General features: G+C 44.8%; 1 pseudogene; it reads right to left on the bottom strand.

The window, feature by feature from the left end:
* Window positions 1-20,865: 20,865 nt before the first annotated feature.
* Window positions 20,866-20,983, bottom strand: LOC126459680 (5S ribosomal RNA; annotated as a pseudogene).
* Window positions 20,984-21,532: the final 549 nt, after the last annotated feature.

Genomic DNA, 21,532 nt, shown 5'->3' on the forward strand with positions numbered 1-21,532 from the left:
GCTCGATGCCTGCACGAATGCGGTATTTTGTTTTCCATATATGTTAGGAGAGAGAGGCGGTGAAAATCTTATCGAGTTGTCTATTGGTTGAAGTTAGTGGAGCTTTTATAGCTGGTAATATTTCTGTGTTGGATGGTACAGAATAACGAAGATAGATGTTCAAATGGCTCTGAGCACTGTGGGACTTAACTTCTGAGGTCATCAGTCACCTAGAACTCAGAACTACTTAAACCTAACTAACCTAAGGACATCACACACATCCATGCCCGAGGCAGGATTCGAACCTGCGACCGTAGCGGTCACGCGATTATAGACTGTAGCGCCTAGAACCGCTCGGCCACTCCGGCCGGCTGAAGATAGATGTGAATGGACGCTGATCTGTAGTACTTGTATGTAGTTTGGGGGGCGCACCACAGAACGGTAGAAAAAGTCATTGTCCTTCTAGGAGTTCTGGTTTCCATTGAATGGTCAAAAAACAGTCCTGTCTCAGTAACGCAGCTTAGCCTGTTTCTACATGGGTTGCAGAAGGTGGTAGATATATTCCCCCCCCCCCCCCCCCGACTCCTACTCAGTTGAGATTTAAATTGGAATGATCAGATTCGTAAAGCTTGAGAAATGGCAGCAGCTGCATGGGGGCTAACTAAAACGAGGTTGGAATTTTACTGTAGCAGATCGGCTCGAGAAAGGCGAGTCGTTTCGAGATATGAGAGCACTAGAAATATGATTCATTAGTGGCTGTAATAAAGGACTTCTCCATAGGGTGCTATCCAGGTATGTGCTTGATAGCGAGGACTTGATTCAAAGTCGTATACTGCATTTCTAGGGGATAGCGTAGCACTAGAGATCTGAAAAGCTAGTGTACATTTCTTACGACATCATCCACTGTTTGTGATCCTTCTCAATCATGCATTATAGCCCAGTCGATGTATCACGGAACCTCAAACATGGCATAGAGAGAGAGAGAGAGAGAGAGAGAGAATGCTTTACAAATACTGGATAAATATGTAGCCACGGAGGCTTGAAGGGGTTGAAAATACTGGTTTCATTGCACGTTCCTTAGCATAATAATTTTCTAAATTGGGAGCATCTGGTTTATAATGTATATGCTTGTGTTCTGAGATGAGTGTGAAGGAGATGATTATGTCCAGTGGTAAGGAAGGCGTGGAATACTGTGATAGCACAGGGGGGAGTACGGGGGCTATCCACAAAGTACATTATGTTTTGGAATTAAAAATAAAGTATAGGAAAATTTTTTATTGTATACAGATGGATGCCACACTTAAATACTAATTTTCTACATAGTTGCCATTTAAATTAAGGCACTTATCGTAGCGATGGATTAGCTTGGAAATTCGTTCGTCGTAAAATTCGACCGCCTGCGCCTTCAACCACGTAATGACTGTCTTTTGGGACAGAAAAGGTGAGATTTTTGTGGAGAGGGACTACAATAAACTCTCAAAGGTACTGCCAAACTCTGCACAACCTCAGAAGAGTAATACAAAACAAGCGCAGGGGAAAGTTGGGCTCAAAGATCTTGCTGATTCACGACAACGCCCGGGCCCACACGGCAAATGCCACTCGTGAAGTCCTCGAATCTTTTAAGTGGGAGTTGTTTCCTCATCCGCCGTACAGTCCCGACCTGGCACCGAGCGACTTCCACTTATTCCCAGCAATGAAGAACTGGTTGGCTATGCAGCGTTTTGATGACGACGCACAGCTTCAAGAAGAGGTAACCACGTGGTTGAAAGCGCAGGCGGCCGAATTTTACGACAAAGGAATTTCCAAGCTCGTTCATCGCTACGATAAGTGCCTTAATTTAAATGGAAACTATGTAGAAAAGTAGTATTTAAGTGTGGCTTTCATCTGTATATAATAAAAAAAAATTCCAATACTTTATTTATTTTTAATTCCAAAACGTAATGTACTTTGTGGATAGCTCTCGTATGTCAAGTAATAAGAATGTTACAGATATTTCTTTTTCCAGAGCCGTAAGCAGGGCGTATTTCAGATACTTCGCTCATTGTCGAATGTCGTTCTGTTGTAAGTATGGCGATTAGATATATATGTGTTCAATTTGGTATGATTATTCTGTCTATGAGGGGCCTGTGGTGGGAATGATTCAAATTTCCCGCTAATTGTGGGGGGGCATTCAAATGGAGAGGGCTGTTACAATGCGGCAATGCATTTGAATTAATCGTGTAGTCGTCTAGACGACATAATAGCGAACTAATACTTAGTATGTGCTGGACAGCTTTTGTGATCAAGTGGGAAATTGACAGGATTGAATATGGACGTGTGTTTGCGCTGGTTCATTATTCTGTTATCATGTAAATTGTTCGGTAGAGTGCTTCTTCGCATTTGACTTCTTTATTTAGTTGAGAGGAGGTCGATTGTGGAGTGTGCATCTAGCAGGTGGAAGACACTTTCTGCCTAGATGTGAGAAAGACGTTATTTGACTTTGTAAATTATAGGGCGTGATTTGGAATTTGCTAAATCACGGAAATCTGTATTCGTAAGTGGAAATACTGGTTTAGACGTAAATGTGTTCGGAGAGGTGATGACTTTCTAAGTCGAACGTGAAAAACTATATAGATTTTGGCCCAAAAAACTGGACTTCGTCTATTTTCGTGTACATTAGGACATTTATTGTGATTGGAAGCGTTTTGTTTTATTATATGAGTGAAGTTGATGTTAAATAAATAATACTCAATCGCTCAACGGCGACTCCCGTCCGGCCCTGCTCGAGCGTACTACATGACGTAAAAACAAAGTCTATGAACGTGAGGTGTTGTGGGGCTTTGCCAGCGATGATTCGTAGGCATTAGGGTCGAACAGGATACACTTGACGGGGAAAGCGGGGCTTTCGCAGCGAGGCATTTCGGTGAGGCAGGTGCCGTGAGACTGTTAGCGTAGTAGTTCGATCTCGTAGTTTGTGACTGTACGAGTATATGGATGAGACCTAGGCGACAAAATAACCACGTGATGGACAAAGCAAGGAGGACATCAAAAGCAGCCAAGTACTGGCGAAAAGGGCATTCCTCGCCAAGAGAAGACTTCTAGTATCAAAGCAATGCCTAAATTTGAGCCGCCCGTAGCGGTCGAGCGGTTCTAGGCGCTTCAGTCTGGAACAGCGCGACCGCTACGATCGCAGGTTTGAATCCTGACTCGGGCATGGAGAATGTACGTTTGGACCACAGCATTGTATGGTACATCGATACCCTGCAAATCGCATTTAAGTGCCTGACAGAAGATTCATGGAACCACCTTCATAATTCTCTGTTATACCAATCTCGCACAGCACGCGGAAAAAATCAACACCTATATATTTCCGTACGAGCTCTGATTTCCCTTAGTTTATTATGGTGATCGATTCTCCCCATGTAGGTCGGCGTCAACAAAATATTTTCGCATTCGGAGAAGAAAGTTGCGGATTGAAATTTCCTGGGAAGATTCCGCCGCAACGAAAGAAACGCCTCTGTTTTAATGATGTCCACCCCAAATCCTGTATCAGTTCAGTGACTCTCTCTCCCCTATTTCGTGATAATACAAAACGTGCTTCCCTTCTTTGAACTTTCTCAATGCACTCCGTCAATCCTATCTGGTGAGGATCCCACACCGCGCAGCAGTATTCAAAAAGAGGACGATCAAGCGTAGTGTAGGCAGTCTGTTTAGTAGATCTGTTACATTTTCCAAGTGTTCTGCCAATAAAACGTAGTCTTTGGTTAGCCCTTCACACAACATTTTCTGTGTGTTCCTCCCAATTTAAGTTGTTTGTAATTGTAATTCTTAGGTATTTAGTTGAATTTATGGCCTTTAGATTTGACTGATTTATCGTGTAACCGAAGTTTAACGGATTTCTTTTAGCACTCATGTGGATGGCCTCACATTTTCGTTATTTACGGTCAACTGCCAATTTTAGCACCATACAGATATGTTTTCTAAATCGTTCTGCTGTTTCTTCTGATGACTTTACAAGTCGATAAAAGACAGTTTCATCTGCAAACAACCTAACACAGCAACTCAAATTGTCTCCCAAATCGTTTATATATGTAAGGAACAGCAAAGTGCCTATAACACTACCTTTGTTAACCGCCAAAATCACTTCTGTTTTACTCGATGACTTTCCGTCAATGAGTTCGAACTGCGACCTCTCTGACAGGAAATCACGAAACCAGTCACATAACTGAGACGATATTCAATAAACATGCAATTTCACTACAAGCTGCTTGTGTGGTACAATGTCAAAAGCCTTCCGGTAATCATGAAATATGGAATCAATTTGAAATCCCTTCTCAACAGCACTCAACACTTCGTGCGAGTAAGGAGCTACTTGTGTTTGACGAGAACGATGTTTTATAAATCCGTACTGACTGTGTATAAAAAATGGTTCAAATGGGGCTTAACATCTGAGGTCATCAGTCCCCTAGAACTTGGAACTACTTAAACCTAACTAACCTAAGGACATCACACACATCCATGCCCGAGGCAGGATTCGAACCTGCGACTGTAGCGGTCGCGCGGTTCCAGAGCGAAGCGCCTAGAACCGCTCCGTCACATAGGCCGGCGACTGTGTATCAATAGACCGTTTTCTTCGAGGTAATTCATAATATTCGAACACAATACGCGTTGCAAAATCCTGCTGCATATCGACGTTAATGATATGGGCCTGTAATTTAGTGGATTGCTCCTACTGCCTTTCTTGAATATTGGTGGACCTTAAGTCGCTGAAAGACTGCTGATGATTTCAATAAAACCGTCACATAAGGAGCGGAAGTCACATGTTTAGGTGATGGTAACTGTTGTTTCTAATGACATATGTTCGCACCTCCGTATTTACAACAGCAGTGGACTTGTCTCTAACACAACTGCAACATTTCGAACAGTCCGTTTGTTGTATGTTGCTATGGGTAAAGGAAGTGACTGATTCGTTAGCCTGTTCCCGAACAGTGACTTAAAGTTACTTTGACATACTATTAAATTTCTGTATGTAGTATGCTGCCATTTATACGTTATATTCTACGAATTTGTTTGTTAAAGCGTTCTTTTCTAAGGTCTTAATTTAGACTGTTGCAGGCTATTGAAACCGTGAGTTACCAGGATCAGGAAAGAGACGTGGAAGGACTAGGCCCCTTTACCTAACGTCATTTGCCTGTGAAGAAAAACAACATTTTTTTTTATATATTTTCTTTGACAACAGGTCCCCTTTGAAAAACAGGTAGAAAAATTGAAGTTAATTTGCCATTAGGCGGGTTCAAAATGGCGAGTGAGACAACGGTTAAATTACAATAACAATAACGTCAAACAGGTTGAAGAAATAAGACCTTAACGATATTGGCTTTTTAAATTTTTAAATTAAACACTTTTAAAGAAAGTAGCCAATTAAAATAACGAAAATAGTTCTAGATAAATTTCTTCCAGTGAATTCAAGTCCGAGACATAAATCGGACACCAAAAAGATAGATATTAACAAAGATAACACAGGGATTTCCCAAAGATTTACGCAAAAGATTTGCAATAAATCTTAGAACAAGAGTAAAATATATATTAAACATTAAGGAGAAAATTTCCTGTATGAAGCCAGTTAATCAAAGGCCTCTTGGCTGACAGCAAAATTTCGTTTATAGTGAAAGTCATATAATTATGGTACTCAACTTGAGCACAGACAGCCAGGAATCGCGATTGCAAACTGTGGTGTCTCCGCCAGACACCACACTTGCTAGCCGCGGTCCGCTAGTATACGACGGACCCGCGTGTCGCCACTGTCAGTAATTGCAGACCGAGCGCCACCACACGGCAGGTCTAGAGAGACTTACTAGCACTCGCCCCAGTTGTACAGCCGACTTTGCTAGGAAAGGTTCACTGCGAATTACGCTCTCATTTGCCGAGACGATAGTTAGCATAGCCTTCAGCTAAGTCAATTGCTACGACCTAGCAAGGTGTCATTTATCCTTTGCTATGTATCTAATGAAGCATGTACAGTAACAAGACCAATGTTCACCAATTGTGGATTAAAGTTAAGTATTCCAGCAGCTACGTACTTTTCTTTATAGCATTCATTACGTATCCTGTTTCAGACTTCACGCCAGCCTGCGTGAGTTTAAGCGCGTGCCTCTCGGTTACCCGTCACTGTGGATTGGCTGTCTTGCCAGTCCACAACACAAACAAATAGCAAGTCCCGCTGGGAAATGCTCGAGAGCTGTACACACGGCTGCAAATAAGCAAAGCCCACGCGATAAGAAGCTGCCGGCACGGAACACTGCGCCAGGAACTTAGTAAGTGCTGTTAACAAACAAGAAAGGTTTTGTGGCGGTGTTCGTAGCGACAAGCAATTCGCTGTAGAAACAGCTTACGAAGTCACCGCCACACTTTTAATAGCGGGCCGACCGGTCCGCTGGAACAGTGAACAGAAAGATGAAAACCCAAACACTCTGATTAAATAAAAGTCGGTACTTATCTTTATTAACGAAGATATAGAAACAGTAGTGAACTCGGTGTCTACAGAAATCTGTCTAGTTCGAGTCGGAGCGGCTAGGTCAGCATCGGCTGACGACAAACAACAACTCTGCTGCGATGAACACACAACTGACTAGCAAGTACACAATTCGGTGGCGAGTATACAACTGAGCGGCGAATACAGAACTGTCCTAGCGCTCGCGACTCCAGCGCTTAAGAAGCCAGAAGCCAGCGGTGGCGCGCGCAGACTGGCGGCGATTTCCTGTCTCGCTGGCGCTGCTTATGCGGACGGCGTCCGGACTTTGATGCTGCCAACCTTTTGGCAGCGGACTCGGGTGGCATTACTGGCTAGGATATAACAAAAGGTAAGTTTCTGACTAGATTATACTAGAAGTAAAGTTATGATTTAACCATGATTGCACTTACAGAGAGTTTCCAATACGTTGATACACCCTAGCAAATAAGCTTCGCTAACATACAACTACAGGAAGGGAGCTGCAATTTCATGTAGGAAGAAATACAAAAAAAACAACTCGCTGGGGTCTTACCAGTAGCCGGAGCTACTACATGTTTAAAAAGAGCTGGATAATTGTAAAACCAGAAGTCCACCAGCTCCTAAAACATAGTGAAAAGAAACATTAAAACTCACAACAACTGGTTCTCTTGCATAAGAATTTTAAGGTAATCTCAAAAAAGAAAAAGGAAAACTAGATAAGATGTAGGCCCCTGATATAGCAATGCGTGACAACTGGGCCCATTACATAATCAGAAGTTCTCTTTTTTGTGAGAGAGAGAACGCTGAGCAGTAGATTAAAACAACTTACTTCAAAATAGCACGTAGCAGGCAGGGTAATACACTATTCACAAAATCACAGAGCCAAGTAACAAGGCGTACACAGCGACTCAGCCGAACGCGGTGGTCTCGCGGTTCTAGGCGCGCAGTCCGGAACCGTGCGACTGCTACGGTCGCAGGTTCGAATCCTGCCTCGGGCATGCATGTGTGTGATGTCCTTAGGTTAGTTAGGTTTAATTAGTTCTAAGTTCTAGGGGACTGATGACCACAGCAGTTGACTCCCATAGTGCTCAGAGCCATAGCGACTCAATGAAATGTAAACATGAACATCTGTTCAAACAGCTTGCGGAGCGGGAAGTCTGTGCACAGAGCTGAGTAACTAGTCGCGCACAACATAAGCGAACCGGATCTTGCCTTCTGCCCAGTCTTAAAGAAGTCGTGCCGATCCACACAGCCCGTGAACGTCGCTCGAAGCTATGTTGCTGCTCACCCCCCCCCCCCCCCACCTTATCCCGATCACCACTGTGCGAAAACTCCCGCCAAATGGTGAACTGCCCCGGCACCACTCTCTCTCTCTCTCTCCCTCTCTCGTTTGCGCCGACGTCAACTAAAAGTTATCGATAGTGAAATGTGCCGTCATGGCTCAACGGCTCAGTTATTTTGTGTACGAGGAAACAGATGACATATTTGTTAATCTCTTTCTCCTGCTGAGAAGCTTAAAATATTTGACTGTGGTCTCTCGTCTCACGGAAAATTGTCGTATGTAACATTTACTATAACAGATTAAGTGCCGTAGGCATTCAGTTACTCCAAGTTCACAAATCTTGGCCTTCGTATGCCTCTGCCGTAAACCAGGGTAATAATCAAATCTGGCTATTTAAGTGTTTTGAAAGTTTGGTTTTAAATTTATATTTGTATTTTTAATGATTGCCAATTTGTACTATAGGAGGTCAAATAGTCTCACCTGGGGTTATATTTCATGTTTATCATTCTGGTCGCCTTAGCACAGAAGTATGCCTTCCCATTAATTGTTATATGGTTCTTGTGTGTTCATATGTAAGCATGTATTGCTTCTCAGGTTTCGGTCGGAATTTGTGATCGGTTATTTATCAGTTGGTCAGGGTCACTGAAAGTTCAGGATCCTATGATAAACAGTCTAGCTGGTTCTTGTTTGTCACATCTGGTGTTTATATGCTAATTTTAACCTTGTTATTTCAATGTGCTGATATTTGTTTTGTATAGCTGGTAGTCACCTCACGATTACATTAGTCCTAGATGGACTGGTGGTTGCGCATCGCATACCAAGTTTCTCCAATCATTTCCTTTCCTGTTTGGTCTTTCGTGGCCGGCCGAAAGGAATTCACTATGACTTGGACGAGTTGTGCCCACATTACAGGTTCCGTGGTCGTGTGTTTGGTCGCGGAACTCAGGACTATGTCACGCCATGTCGTCCTGCATTTCCGGAATAGAAGTTACTTACGGGATCTTTTTCAGAGCCCAAGCACCCCAACATTCCGCTAGACCAAATCTGTCAAGAGATCAAATTATAACTCGGCCGTTACTTTTCAGGTCTTTATTTGGGCTACAATTTATCTTTTTCTTCCTGTAGGTTAAAACTCCCTTCGTGGGAGCAGTGTCGGCTAGTTTATTATCCTGCTGATTAATGGCAATATGATATTCATGTACCGCTGAGTGTTTGTATATTGGAAATTGTTCCATTTGCTGCTTATGCTTTGGTAAGTCTCGCCTTCATTTACTACAGATGGGGCTGTTGCACTAACAGTAAACGTATCTGCCGACTAGAGCTGAATGATGTTGTTGTTGTTGCGGTCTTCAGTCCTGAGACTGGTTTGATGCAGCTCTCCATGCTACTCTATCCTGTGCAAGCTTCTTCATCTCACAGTACCTACTGCAACCTGCATCCTTCTGAATTTGCGTAGTGTATTGATCTCTTGATCTCCCTCTACGATTTTTACCCTCCACGCTCCCCTCCAATACTAAATTTGTGATCCCTTGATGCCTCAAAACATGTCCTACCAACCGATCCCTTCTTCTAGTCAAGTTGTGCCACAAACTTCTCTTCTCCCCAATCCCATTCAATACCTCCTCATTAGTTACGTGATCTACCCACCTTATCTTCAGCATTCTTCTGTAGCACCACATTTCCAAAGCTTCTATTCTCTTCTTGTCCAAACTGGTTATCGTTCATGTTTCACTTCCATACATGGCTACACTCCATACAAATACTTTCAGAAACGACATCCTGACACTTAAATGTATACTCGATGTTAACAAATTTCTCTTCTTCAGAAACGATTTCCTTGCCATTGCCAGTCTACATTTTATATCGTCTCTACTTCGACCATCATCAGTTATTTTACTCCCTAAATAGCAAAACTCCTTTACTACTTTAAGTGTCTCATTTCCTAATCTAATCCCCTCAGCATCACCCGATTTAATTTGACTACATTCCATTATCCTCGTTTTGCTTTTGTTGATGTTCATCTTATATCCTCCTTTCAAGACACTGTCCATTCCGTTCAACTGCTCTTCCAAGTCCTTTGCTGTCTCTGACAGAATTACAATGTCATCGGCGAACCTCAAAGTTTTTATTTCTTCTCCATGGATTTTAATACCTACTCCGAATTTTTCTTTTGTTTCTTTTACTGCTTGCTCAATATACAGATTGAATAACATCGGGAAGAGGCTACAACCCTGTCTCACTCCTTCCCCAACCACTGCTTCCTTTTCATGCCCCTCGACTCTTATAACTGCCATCTGGTTTCTGTACAAATTGTAAATAGCCTTTCGCTCCCTGTATTTTACCCCTGCCACCTTCAGAATTTGAAAGAGAGTGTTCGAGTTAACGTTGTCAAAAGCTTTCTCTAAGTCTACAAATGCTAGAAACGTAGGTTTGCCTTTTCTTAATCTTTCTTCTTAAACCTTTCTTCTTAAACCTTTCTCCTTAAATCTTTCTTCTTAAACCTAACTAACCTAAGGACATAACACATCCATGCCCGAGACAGGATTTGAACCTGCGACCATAACGGTCTCGCGGTTCCAGACTGAAGCGCCTAGAACCGCACAGCCACACCTGCCGGCTACGCAAAGCAATCTGTTGGGCTAATCTTCGCACAAAGCAAGCCATTAACGGTTTTAGGGAGCTTAGACTGGAAGTGCCACGGTGTTTCCCACCAGTTACGGAGCTCGGTGGCACTTCCGTATGCAGGTGTTACAGGAATCCTTTCGCTCACTGTCGATGTGTCAGGTGGCACTTAAGCGGACAACGATCTGGTCGTCAACGTCACTGCACAATGTGCGCCTGAGTCTGCTGCCCGCATGTGATTGCGGTTTTGTGTAAAATGGGAATGAGCGTATGGCATCGTTGGCCGGGAGGCCCCATCCGGGGAAGTTCGGCCGCCAAGTGCAAGTCTTGTTTCAGTCGACACCACAGTGAGCGACTTGCGCTCCGGTGATGAGGATGAGATGATGATGATGATGACAACACAAAACCCAGTTCTCGAGCGAAGTAAATCTCCAACCCAGCCGGGAGTTGAACCCGGGCCCGCTTGTAAGGGACGCGAGAATTTAGCATCCAACTAAGCAGGCTTACTGCGATATTATGTGAGCTTCCGCGATGGAGACAACGGCCGCGAGAATCTGCTGAGACGTAAGAATCAGCACCCTCTACTCTGCGTGCTGCATTGGCAGTCTTCCTCGTTGCTGCCGAGGAGAGGGTGATTTAATTGTAACACTTCACTCGATAGTGGAGTACCGATATATTTCAAGACCCCGCTCCCAAAAATTCTTCAGGGGTTAATATCTCTGGTTCTACTGATCACGGAAATAATGAGTCAAATGTTTTTGACAGCCCATGTCCTAGGATCCACGTGAATACGACCGAACGAACAGGCATATAACAGCTATTCTACAGTCCAGTGTCAAAATTTAAACATTACATACTTCCTCCAGCCCAGGCAATTTGAGGCAACCGGTTGGTTGTTTTGTATCAGGTGTTGTCTGAGGCTGACCTCAGATGGCTTACAAAAGCGCCATTCGTTCATGGACAATTTTCAGAAAACCAAAACACGATGAATTTTAGGTACATCGGAATTTTAACAAGATGTTCCTATGATAATATCCTCTCAGAACTTTGAAACGTTTTGTGATATTACTATCCGTTACCGAAATTCTTGGTTCAAATGGCTCTAAGCGCTATGGGACTTAACATGTCATCAATCCCCTAGACTACGTAAACCTAATTAGCCGAAGGACATCACCAACATCCATGCCCGAGGCAGGATTCGAACCTGCGACCGTAGCAGCAGCGCAGTTCCGGACTGGAGCGCCTAGAACCACTCGTCCACAGCGGCCGGCCATAAATTCGAAGGTTTAAAGTTATTTACTTATGCAGAAAACCGCAAAAACCGGTTTGTAGCCGTTCTTGTACTGCGGGGCATAATTACCCAAATAACTAACCATATCAGATGGCTCAAATTTAGCAGCAAATTCCTCAAGCATTCCTCAGACATTTCGAAAATCTGTATCGTTACCATGATACACCCAAAAAATCCTGATTTTTGTGTACCAAAAGTACCAACAGTGGGGATGGCTGCTTCTAAAATTTCTATTCATGAAAACTCTCGAAATTTTTACCATATTTTCATAAAACGATTTTGTAGGAGAAAGGTGAAACTTTTTCCAGTATCATTCTCCGTTAACGAGATGCAGAGGTTCAAAGTTAGCGTAGTTATGCACGTAATATCCGGTCTGAGGCGTAAATGTAGTTTTAACTGATGTACTGAAAACTTGTCAAAGGTCCTAGGGTCATCGGAAGGGTTAGCATTTTTTTACCAATAAAAGTTTATGATGCGCTGTCTCTGTACAATGGGCACGTCACGCCTACATAAATATGCCCAGAGTGGTACAGCAGTGACAAAAAATGGGCTGCAAAGGGTCTTAACATGCCCGAAAAGAACTAAAAATGATTGTCAAGAATTATGTGAATCTGGGAGGACTACAAATTCTTTTTTACTCTTTTAAGATACATGAAAAAAAATGGAAAGCAAACAATTTTTTGTTTAGCTAATATTATACATACTTGTTTATTGTTTATATCTGTTGAAATATACAAATAACTTTATCTGGCCTATAAAATTTTTTGTCAGTCTTTCAAAGAGGAACATACTTGCCTTTTCTGTGCTCCAGCAGGAGCGTTTTTCGTCTGGTAAATATATCTATATTGCTAATGCTATTTCATTAGTCCTTAGAGCGCCAACTGGCTTTCAGGACCGCACTCCACACTTCATCATCCCAAGTATAAGGCCCTTACAGTATAAATGTATGTCGAAAAGTAATCCTGTAGAATGGCCCTATCTGGAGCACAATTTAAAGCGGATTTCCAAATTATGGGATAATCACAAGTTGAGACTAAACGCTATATCGGGTGTTCTGCCATAGAAAAGTTCCAAGTGATGAGACAAGTTCATCGCTTTTTAGTGTCGAGGCTCTGCATGCAGTTCAGGCATGCAGTACTTCTGGCGGCTGTGTCGGTAACTCGTATTGCACGTCTCTCCGCTGTGACTCGGTCTAGTTTGGAGTCGGGGGTGCCATAGGGCTCTGTTGTCAGTCCGTTGCTTTTCCTGGTTTATATTCGTGAGCTGCCAGTGTACTTCATAGATGAGTGAGCATTTTTGTTTTCGTTTCTGATGACACGAGTGCTTTTATGACAGACTTGGAATGTAGTATATATAATGCAGCTAATAGGGTAGTTAACAATATTAGCAAGTGGCTCACACTCTTGTGGAAGGCGAATGTTAGTGACCGAAGGTGGACAAAGAGTCAGCCTGAGTTGCGACTGAACGTAGATGGAAGGTTATTTTGGAAGTGTCACGTTCAAGATGTGCAGAAACTGAATACCACTATCTTCACGTTAAGAATTATCTGAGCTGTCTCTGACACTGAAGAGCTCAGAAAAGCGGGTTCGTCTTGTCAGCGGTTTATCTTCGACAACTTGATGTAGGCTGTGTGCGCATTCCTTCATGTAATATGAAGTAAGAGTGTGTGTCGCTTAAATGCGAGGAAAACTTTTGAGCTCTAATATTAAAATCCAGTCTTCGTCTAGTAAATTATGTTTCGTAGAATATGTGAAGTACTTTCGACGCAGCACCTTACCACTTCCTCCCCGCCGGCCGGTGTGGCCGAGCGGTTGTAGGCGCTGCAGTCTGGAACCGCGCGACCGCAACGGTCGCAGGTTCGAATCCTGCCTCGGGCATGGATGTGTGTGATGTCCTTAGGTTAGTTAGGTTTAAGTAGTTCTAAGTTCTAGGGGACTGATGACCTCAGATGTTAAGTCCCATAGTGCTCAGAGCCATTTTTGAACTTCCTCCCCGCTCCTACTACTACATTTTTTTATTTTTATAAATCAGCTATGTGCCTACTGTGTCCCACGACCAAGAAACTCTGGCTCGCATGATGCCACGGAACCTGATAAATAAATTAAATAAAAGTTACGTTTATTGTAAGAAAATATTCGGTGATACTCTGCAGACTTTCGAATACTAGGGGGACGATGCTGACTGCATTAAGCAATGAGCGCGCGGCGAAGTGCGCCTCCGAGAAGCCGCCTGCACTTCCACTGCGTGCCGCAGAGGGCTGTGGCCGCGTCGCGCTGTCGCCGCCGGTGGAGAAACGGAATGCGCAATCACAGCGGCGTTGCGCCCTGCACTCGTTCGCCGAGCTGCGCGTGCATTATGAACAGCTACTCGTGTGCACCGGGCGAGTGACGCCAAAGTCGCAACCTCCACAAGGCGGCGACGCCTCTCACGCCTGACAACTTTTACGAGCAGGTGCCCGATCTTGAGATAGTAGCTGCAGACGAATGTCTGGTGTATTCCTTTCAGGAAAGAGAAAACACTTTTTTACTGCTTTAGTGATTAGTTTATCCATCTTTTCGCACTGACACAATCAGAATCGAAATGTTTTCAGATGTGTTGTTATAGAAGGACCTAAAATCAGGTGGACTGATAAGACAAGAAATGATAAAGGTCTCTGCAAAGAGGGGAGAGGACCAATATCGTCTACGTCTACATCTACATCTATGTGATTGAAATCTGGTTTTGCAGGATAGAGCGGATCAGGTTGTGTTTGTGGAGGCGGCCGTAATCAGTTACTGTTAGTTGCACCAAACACACAAACCTTTATTTTCCTAAGAACCACTTAATTACACATTGCTTTAAAAGGATCAAATTAAAACAATACGCTGAAGGCCTAGTTAAAAAAACTTGCGATACCTGCTGGGCTGAAGACCCAAAACCACACTAAAAGCAAAACGGCTGAAAGCCTGAACACAAGTTAGAAAAATTGCTTTAAAAATACACACGACTGAATGCCTTACTTAAAAAAATATTTCACATAAATACTCGGCTGAAGGCTAAACACAAGACATTGTGCAACTAAGGGGTTAGGGCCCGGATAACAAGAATTTCAGATAGAGCAAATTTAAAAAAAAATTAGTTTTAAACAAATCAGTTTTCAAAATTTTAGTTTAAGACAGCTGAATGCCTTATCTTAAAAATATTTCACGCAAAAGCTCGGCTGGAGGCCACACATTGGACATTGAACAAGTCAGGGCTTAAGGTCTGGATAACAAAAACTTCAGAGAGTACAAACATTCAAAATTTAGTTTTTAGACAAATCAATGTTCAAATTTCAATTTAAGCGGCTGAAGGGCTTACTTCAAAATTAAAAGAAAGTAAATTAATAGACGGGTGAAGACATCGCACAGTACATCAGACTGAAATGAAAATCACAAACTAAAACCAACAGAACAGTGGTGTTCAGAAGTGTTCCAAGGGTCGACCTGTGGAGGCAGCTCTAACGTAAGGTGAGGTGAGACAGGCAGTCAAGAGTAAGGTTAAATAATCGGATGGCAACCCGACCCAGGGACGGCTGAAGGACCGACCAACAACCTAATCAATTCCCTTCCGCCCGACCAATAGCACGATAACGGAAAGTATCAGCCGAGGTCGAGGATACCAGCAGCACTACGTCTTCAAAATTGGCGTCTACAAGCAGCCAAGGCACAATAACCAGTCTACGGAAAAAATACGAACAAGCAACGAAAAGGCTGTCGACCTACACGCTGTGACGGACAGCATGAACACGGCGAGGAAAAACACACTGCCAGAAAACTACACTAACGACCAGTGCAGGTAACTGGGACGTTAACGGCCACAAGGCAGAAAATATCGCTGATGCACTTCACTGATAAGTAACAACCAATTTAATAGTTAAAGACCATACAGGAAGACAGTTGTAAAATTTCGCCAACTCCAGCACACCATACACTGCTGCTAGCCAGAACGGCCCAGGAAGCAACAACCGGCAATGAACGAAGAGATGTCACAGCAGTTGAGGTTTCATAACAGGTTAACTGACCATTCAACTTCAGTGTCCAGATTCGGTGGGCAACGAACTTCGTAGCTCTCGCAGCTAGCGTCTCATAATCTGACCGCGCTTGCATGTCTCCATCGGTCCTGGCCTGACCTCGCGCTGTGGAGACTTCCTCGCTGCTCTGTCCCAACCGACCGACTGCCACACACACCACACAAGGAAATATAACGGTCACACCAAAGATGGTACAGCTCCCCTCGCTCCTGGTTTCCAGTACTTGGACAACATTACACACACGGAACTCAATGCCCCTATCACTACACAGGATCTCATTGATATACTCCGCACAAAACGCAACACCGCTCCTGGTCACGATCGTGCCACCTACCGTCACCTTCGTGAAGCTCCTGTCTCTTTCCTCTCCACCCTGTCCAGGCTCTACAATGTAGTCCTGTCCACCGGTTACTACCCCGACCTGTGGAAAACCTCCCGTATCCTCATGTTCCTTAAACCTGGCAAACCGCCGTCCGCCGTCTCCTCCTACCGTCCCATCAGCCTTACCTCGGTCTTCAGCAAGGTCCTGGAATCTATCCTCACCCGCCGCATCCACCAGCATCTCCGCCAGCACCGCCTCCTTCCCGTCACCCAGTGTGGCTTTCGGCCATCCTTCTCTTCCGACGATCTTCTCCTTCACCTCACTCATCTCCTTTCCGAACAGCTTAATTCCCGTCGCTCCGCAATCTTCCTCTCCCTTGACCTCGAACGCGCTTATGACCGCGTCTGGCATTCCAGTCTCCTCTTCAAGCTCCAAACCTTTGCCCTTCCCATTAACTACGTCCGTCTGATCGGTTCCTTTCTCTCCCGCCGTCCTTCCTACGTCACCATCCATAACACAGATTCCTACACCTTTTTCCCCTCCGCCGGTGTGCCCCAAGGCTCCGTCCTCTCCCCCCTTCTGTACCTTTTGTACACGGCGGACATGCCGCCGCCGTCGCCCCCCGTCCACCTCCTCCAGTTTGCCGATGACACTGCCTTCCTCGCCCTTGCCCCCACCCTGCAACGCTCCCAACGCCTTCTCCAATCCCATCTTGACCGATTCACCACTTGGTGTAACCAGTGGTTGCTCAAGGTCAATCCTTCGAAAACCCAGGCGATCATTGTAGGCAAAACCACCCCTTCCTTCCGCCTCCTTGATTTCTATCTCACCATCTATGGCCGTCCCATCGCCCTCACTCCCACCCTTAAGTACCTTGGCGTCACCCTCGACCGCCGCTTCTCCTGGACTCCCCATCTCCATACAATCCAAGCCAAGGCACGTTCCCGACTCCGTCTCCTCGAGCTCCTTTCCGGCCGTACGTGGGGTCTGGACCCTTACACAATCCTCCACACCTATAAATCCCTCATCCGCCCTATCCTTTGTTATGCCCATCCAGCTTGGATCTCCGCCCCCCCCCACCTTTTATAAATCCCTCCAAATCCTTGAACGCCATGCTCTCCGCCTCGCCTATCGCATCCGTCTCCCCTCCCCCACGCGGATCCTGTATGATCTTATCCCCTTCCCCCACCTCCTCCTTTTCCTTGAAAGGATACGGATCCTGTACACCTCCCGTAAACTCGATCCTCCTCACCCGCTCGTCTCCCCAATCCTCTCCCATCCCCGCCCGCTGCTGCGCCTGCATTCCCTCGTCCTGCCCGGTCTCCATCTCTCCACCCTCCTCACTCTCTCCCAAGGTGGCTTCCGCCGGCTCCCCCTCCCTGATGATGTCCTCGTCCCCTCCATCTACCCCTCTTATCAACTTTGACCCTGCCCCCCCCATTTCCGGTGTCCTTTCCCTTAGGCACCCTCCCTCCCTTCTCTTCCCTTCCCTTCTCTATCCTTTCCCCCGTCTCCTCCCTCCACCCCTCTTCCCCCGGGCTTCCCCTCCCCCTTCCTCTCTCCTCCCTCTCTCCCCTGCCCGTGCCGTCTCTGCTCTCCCCTCTCGCTCTCCCACTCCCCCTCCTCCTCCTCCTCCTCCTCCTCCCTTGGCAGGTCCCCGGACTCGCACACGCAAAGTGAACATTCGCGCGCCGGAGATCATCGCCCTCAGCTTAGTGTCTGTGCCGTTGTGTTTGTGCATCTGTGTTTTTCGCCGTCCACGCTCCTTCGTTCACATGTGTCGTCTAACTCGTCAGTGTTTGTGCACAGTGCCGACAGTTTTCTTGTTTGTTTCGTCGGGTGTGAACGGCTTCATGTTTTTTAATTATTGTATCTACTGTTTTTTTACCCGCCACTCTGTTCCTTATATGTCTCACATTCTTTTTATTGTCATGCTTACGGCTGAAGAGCGGACTCAACTTTTCCGCTGCCAGCCGACCTTGTATGGGGTGTTCAAATAACAATAAAGAAAAAAAAAAAAAAGATGGTACAGCAGGACTAGTATCGATAAGCGCTGCTGCTGCCACTGACAGAGGCAAGTCAGCAACTCGCTATGGTAGTAGCTCAGGGAGAAATAAGACCCCAATAGATTGTGACAAAATGCTCGACACTAAACAGCATCAACGTAAGACTGCCGCGGCTCAGTGATTACTCTGTTATTCACAATAAAATGCCTGGCACAGGATTCAGTGAACCGCGTTCATGCTGTCTCTCTACTGTTCCACTCTCGAACGGGCGTGGGAAAAACGAGAGTTAAATTTTTCTGTGCGAGCCCTGATTTCTCTTATTTTATCGTGATCATCATTTCTCCCTATGTAGGTGGGTGCCAACAGAATGTTTTCGCAATCTGAGGAGAAAACTGGTGACTGAAATTTCATGAGAAGATCCCGTCGCAATGAAAAACGCCTTTGCTTTAGTGAGTGACACTCCATTTCACGTTCCATGTCTGTGGCATTATCTCCCCTACTTCGCGATAATGCAAGTCGAGCTGCCCTTCTTTGTACTTTTTCGAAGTCATCCGTCAGTGCCACCTGATGTGGATCCCACACCGCACAGCAATACTCCAGAATAGGTCGGACAAGCGTGGTCTAAGCAGGCTCTTTAGTAGACCTGTTGCACCTTCTAAGTGTTCTGACAATGAATCGTAGTCTTTCGTTTGCTCTACCCACAACATTATCTACGTGATCATTACAATTCAGGTTATCTGTAACTGTAATCTCTAAGTATTTAGTTGAATTTACAGTTTTCAGATTTGTGTGACTTATGGCGCGATTTTAGTACTCATGTGAATAACTTCACACGTTTCTTCACTCGGGATCAATTGCCAGTTTTCGCACCATACAGATAGCTTATCTAAATGATTTTGCAATTCGGTTTGGTCATCTGATGACTTCACAAGACGTTAAATGACAGCATCGTCTGCAAACACTCTAAGAGCGCTACTCAGATTGTCCCCTATGTCGTTAATACAGAGGGCCTATAACACTTCCTTGGGGAACGCCGGATATTACTTCTGTTTTACTCGATGACTTTCGATCTATTAGTACGAACTGTAACCTTTCTGACAGCAAATCACGAATCCAGTCGCACAACTGAGACGATTATTCCGTAGGCACGCAGTTTGGTTAGAATACGTTTGTCAGGAACGGTGTAGAAAGCCTTCCGGATATCAAAAAGCATGGAATCAATTTGACATCTCCTGTCGACAGCACTCATTACTTTATGACCGTAAAGAGCTAGTTGTGTTTCACAATAACTATATTTTCTGAATCCGTGCTATGTGTCAATATGCCGGCCGGTGTGGCCGAGCGGTTCTGGGCGCTTCAGTCTGAAGCCGCGAGACCGTTACGGTCGCAGGTTCGAATCCTGCCTCGGGCATGGATGAGTGTGATGTCCTTAGGTTAGTTTGGTTTAAATAGTTCTAAGTTCTAGGGGACTGATGACCTCAGATGTTAAGTCCCATAGTGCTCAGAGTCATTTGAACCACTTGAACCATGTGTCAATAAATCGTTTTCTTCGAGGTACTTCATAATGTTCGAACTCAGTGTATGTTCCAAAACCATACTGCAAATTGAAATTAGTGATATAGGCCTGTAATTCAGTGGATTACTCCTGTTTCCCTTTTCGATGTTGGTGTGATTTGAGCAGTTTTCCGGTTTTTATATACGGATCGTTCTGTGAGCGAGAAGTTGTATATAACTGCTAAATATGGAGCTATTGTATCAGCATGCCCTGAAAGACAGCTAACTGGTACACAATCTGGAACGGGGGCCTTGCCTTTATTAAGTGATTTAAACTGCTTTGCTACACCGAGGATGTCAACTTCTACATTTCTCAACTTGGCGGGTGTTCTTGATTGGAATTCAGGAATATTACTTCATCTTCTGACGTGAAGGAGTTTCCGAAAACCGTGTTTAATAACTCTGCTTTACTGGCACTGTCATCAGTGACTTCACCGGGGAAACACTAACAAGAAGACGGGCAGGTAGACTGAAAATGTATTAATATTTCAGGAAGTAACTTCCGTGGTACTAGAGGACGCTGTGGAGGGTAAATATTATGGGAGAAGACAGATAGTGGAATGTAACACGTATCTTTTTGGAACATAACGTCTTGGAGGTGCTCAATTCCTACCTTGTAGTGTCTGCCATTGGCGCTGAACATCTCCGAAAAGTTCATGTGTTTTCTACCCCAACCTGCGACGAAACGTCCAGCTCTTCATTTAATCAACAATGTGAGTCACTGCAAAATAATTTTAGAAGATAGTCTGACATTCAACCAAAATACTTGAGGAATACACATACGTTTATGACCAGCGTATCTGAAACGGCCAGGAACATGGTTGGCGAGTGGAGCATTGGGTCGTTTGCGACTGAGTTTGCTTGAAGGTGGTTGCCAGCTGTGAGAGGCAGCTCATCTCAGCAAGCGCTGTGCCGGTAACAGCAACGTGTCACGTCTCCCACCTGCTGGGTATAGACGACGGACGGAAGGCGGAAGCACCTTACTCAGAGGTCTGAGTAAGCAAATTGATGTCACTTCAAGCAACAATACCACTGGCTGACGACATTTAAAATCATACCAAACATTCAGCTGAGACTTGTCCTAAGTAGTACTCCGTCATCAGGCCACATGTGCCCCACCGGGACCATCCGACCGCCGTATCATCCTCAGTGAGGATGCGGATAGGAGGGGCGTGTGGTCAGCACACCGCTCTCCCGGTCGTTATGATGGTTTTCTTTGGCCGGAGCCGCTACTATTCGGTCAAGTAGCTCCTCAATTGGCATCAAAAGACTGAGTGCACCCCGAAAAATGGCAACAGCGCATGGTGGCCTGGATGGTCACCCATCCAAGTGCCGGCCACGCCCGACAGCGCTTAACTTCGGTGATCTGACGGGAACTGGTGCATCCATTGTGGCAAGGCCGTTGCCGACATTTCCTAAGAATTAATCAGAATGACATTCAATAAACATTAAACATGATAGCAACGTGCAAAATGTTTCAAACACAAGCATTCACAAACAAGAAATTACATACTTAAGAATTATCTATGTGTCCAGTTGGTATTAAAAGTTACTACATCTTAACAGACAGAGTAGCGGCCGCTCTCTAAACTACACCTGCAGCTAGAGCGATCGATTGTTAAATTTTCTATGTTTACCATCACTTAAAACTATGCCAGTGGGCACTTACTGTAAAATCTGACTGAAGTAATCGGCATTAGCCCAAGATCAAACTAGCTTTCGAGTTTAGAACAGGGACTTAACAACAGTAGCCTGGTAAAATAATTGAACAACTCTAGCTTGATCAGCAATAACGGTAATTCCCGGCATACGGTGGTAGGATTTAGTAGTAACCAGAGTTAAAGACTGCTTTGTCACAAAAGAATTAGAACAGCTTTGGCCAAAGGACTTTACACGTGAGAGCTAAAGACAGGTGCTGAGAAAAGTGAACGACCACGGCAACGAGCATATGTCCGT

This window comes from Schistocerca serialis, chromosome 2 (genome assembly GCF_023864345.2).
Source record: "Schistocerca serialis cubense isolate TAMUIC-IGC-003099 chromosome 2, iqSchSeri2.2, whole genome shotgun sequence".
NCBI classification, from domain to species: domain Eukaryota; kingdom Metazoa; phylum Arthropoda; class Insecta; order Orthoptera; family Acrididae; genus Schistocerca; species Schistocerca serialis.